Source organism: Etheostoma spectabile, unplaced genomic scaffold (assembly GCF_008692095.1).
Source record: "Etheostoma spectabile isolate EspeVRDwgs_2016 unplaced genomic scaffold, UIUC_Espe_1.0 scaffold00570094, whole genome shotgun sequence".
NCBI classification, from domain to species: Eukaryota; Metazoa; Chordata; class Actinopteri; order Perciformes; family Percidae; genus Etheostoma; species Etheostoma spectabile.
Genome location: NW_022605527.1, coordinates 25,705 through 29,243, shown reverse-complemented (window position 1 = coordinate 29,243; position 3,539 = coordinate 25,705). Strand labels below are relative to the sequence as shown.

Sequence of the window (3,539 nt, the reverse complement as noted above, 5' to 3'; positions counted from 1 at the left end):
AGAAGGCCTGTTTCGAGCCAGCTATGAATTGATTCATGTAATCATTTTCCTGTATTAATGTCCCATATGGTCTAGCGGTTAGGATCCTGGTTTTAACCAGGTGGCCGGGTTCAACTCCTGGTATGGGAATCGATGTCTAGCCGATGAAGGTCTGCAGCAGGTCTGTGTCATTGGTCCTGTATTAAACGAGAGCTGTATTAGCCCTATGCCCTGATAGCATTTCCCAGAACTAAACTCGTGTAATGATATATGTATCAGTGTATGTATATGTATTTGCCCTGTTCTGGCATATCTATGGATGTATTCATAAAATCACTGTTATTATTCAACGTGTCAGTCCCATATGTCTAGAAGTCTGGATTGCCTAAATAACCTTTACATGCATTCTTAAGGAGTCCTTGGAAACTACAATCAGTAGATCTGAGAAAGCGTTCAGTTGGTTTGATTTTACATTCATTTGGCCTAAGTGGTGTCCAAAGGTCTTGGTTGTGTGCTCTTAAAGATTTCTAATAGTAAGGAAAACCTGGTTTTTCACCCGGCCCTGGTTCAGCTCCCGGTATGGGAATTGGTATTTAGCTGGTGAAAGATCTGCACGATCTCGGACATTGGTCCTGTATTAAATCAGAGCTGTAGTTATGTACGTAAAAAGGCAAAAAAAAAGTGGAAGGTTAACTCAAAGAGAGTGTTTAATAAAGATTAGCAGTACAGCTGTATCTGTATCTGTTAACCATATGAATATCTGTATCTGTATCTGGCCAAACGGAAGTGGACAGGATTTAACCTGGAAGTGGGTTAGGTGGTCATGAAATGGGTGGGGACTCTGAATCAGTGGTCTGAGTTCAAATCTCAGTGGAACTGTTTTTAAGCCACAGCAAGGTGAAAAAGATCAACCTTTCAACTTTCAACATCTAGTGTAAAGTAAGTTACAGGTGTAATGTCCTTGGTCATTTAGACTGTAAACAGTACGTTGGTGGGGGCATGTTGAGGAGCCACCTGGTTGTTAATGTAATCAGAAGGAGCTCCAAATTTGACAGTATTGATGGAATGATAGGCTTTGACTTATATGGGGGATACACACTTTGCATTAGTCACCATAAAATTAGGGATCACTGAAAATTTGAACTTGTGTTGCTGCAGTCAGGGAGTACCAGTGTTCATCCTTAATGGGTCAGTATAGTGCATCAGAATTGCTTGTTGAATGGTCTATTAGCTTTGGAACCCCCTTTCCCTACAGCTTTCAATTGTCAGATATGGGTGGGGAGTGGGCCACTGTGTAAAAAAACAACTAAAGAAGTCTCTTGGATAAGAGACAAAACTTCTGCGGAGGACCTTTTACCAAGTCCAATGTCCCTTGGCCTAGTTGTGCACTTTTGGGGTATAGCATGGATCAAGAACCAAAACGGACACATCTGGAATCATTGTGGGAATTGTACGGCAATATTCGACACGTTTAGACCATGAAGACAGTTATCAGTTTATTTCCCATCTGGCAGGTTTATTTGTGGACTCAGTTGGACATTTTGAAGATAATTGCACAATATTGACCCAATTGTCAGTCTATTTCCAATGCCATACCATTGTCAAGCACATTGCCACCCTGGTGACTTTCTTCCATGTCTCCATGAACGCCCATATATTTGGACTGACAGTTGAGAAACCTTCCCTTGTTAACTATGACATGGATGACTGAGAACCTACAATAGAGTGACATGTTTAATTTAGTATATTATAATTTTTTAAACAGGTCCTACTGAACATCTGTTGGATCTGTTAGGATGGCAGAGCGGTCCAAGGACCTGCGTTCAGGTCGCAGTCTCCACTGGAGGCGTGGGTTCAAATCCCACTTCTGACAACTAGTGTTTTCATCTGGTACTAATGTCTGACACATGATATCGCGATTAAAGAATTTATCAGTTATTTGTATGTAAGAGGACATGAATGTGCCCAAGAAACGCAATTGCAAGTGCAGCGTTTTGTGAGCATCTTTTCTTGTCAACACATGTAAAGTTACCATGTGTTTGTACACAGTAGACATATCTACTGCTGTATTCACTGTCTGTGGCAAGTCCTTCAAAACCTGTTTTTGACTTGCTTTTTTCCACATCCTCTGAATGCTTAGCTAACAAAATGACTTAAGTTGGCCTGTAATTGTTGCTTTTTCATCTTTGTTGTGATTGTTGTGTGCCTTTAATATCACACATGTGGATAATATGAAAGAAACTGTCTAGCAAACCCTTGCAACACTTCTGAAGGTTCCATGGTGTAATGGTTAGCACTCTGGACTCTGAATCCAGTGGTCTGAGTTCAAATCTCAGTATCTCCGGATTCCTCCCTAACGGCTGCTCTGCTCTGCTCTACTCCGTGCCCCCGCTGTCCGGTAATAGTTAAAGCAGATAAAAACCTAAAGAACGCTCAAAAGCTTCAAGATGAAACTTACTTAAGAAGCTTCTTCATTCACATTCAAGAGAAGGCCTGTGTCCAGCCAGACTATGACTTGATTCATGAAATCCCTGTTATTAATATGTGGTCTGTCCCATATGGTCTAGCGGTTAGGATTCCTGGTTTTCACCCAAGTGGCCTAGGTTCAACTCCCGGTATGGGAATTGGTATTTAGCCGGTGAAGGTCTGCAGAAAGATCTGTACAATCTCTAACATTGGCCTGTATAAATCAGAGCTGTAGTTAGGTAATCTAAGTTATGTGTTTTCCCTTGCAAACGTTTTTTTCCAATAACATTAACAAGCATACCGTTAGTTACGTTCCTTGTGTTTGTCACGATTTGGGGAAGTAACATTTGCAGGTAGTGTGGCCGAGCGGTCTAAGGCGCTGGATTAAGGCTCCAGTCTCTCTGGAGGCGTGGGTTCAAATCCCACCACTGCCAACTGCTGAAATGTTACATACATTGGTACAGCACCTTGGAGTAGAGTTTACCAAGGAGCCTGAGCATAGTGATACTCCTGTAATGGGCAGATGCCATTCTTCTTGAAGAGGGGAGCAACCACCCTGGTCTGCCACTCCTTAGGCACTGCCACAGACCTCCACGCAATGTTAAAGAGGTATGTCAACCAAGACAGCCTCTCCTTACAATATTTCTCAACGAATTTAATCAATCCTGGGGCTTGCCACTGTGGAGTTCTTTAAACAGTAAAACCAAGGTATTTTTACTACTGTAAAAACTAAGTTACAGTAAGGGTATTATACTGTAAAAAAAACATGTACAGTTATGATACTGTAATCAGGAAGTCACAGCACGTTACCAGTAAGTTAACGCAAATTTACAAAAAAAAGTCTAACAGTGTTCAGACAAACATCATTGACTTTCTTTCTTGTAAAAAACACAACTTCCTGGACTTTCTTTACAATATAGTCTGTACATGTCCCTTGCTTCCAAATTCCCATTTTCATGGGCTGAATCTCAACTATCACTGACTCTGCAGAGAGAGCCAATCAGAGCTGATCAGCAACAGCTGTGCTACCTGCATGATGGGTTTTTACCTGGCATGTAGCACAGGAACCAGTTCTCTTGGTGACTGGAGTGATG

General features: G+C 41.6%; 1 non-coding gene across 1 annotated transcript; it reads left to right on the top strand.

Moving 5' to 3' along the window:
- Positions 1-2,797: 2,797 nt before the first annotated feature.
- On the top strand, positions 2,798-2,879 carry trnal-aag (transfer RNA leucine (anticodon AAG)). The gene has a single exon. It is a non-coding gene; the product is annotated as a tRNA-Leu (tRNA).
- The last annotated feature ends 660 nt before the right edge of the window (positions 2,880-3,539 follow it).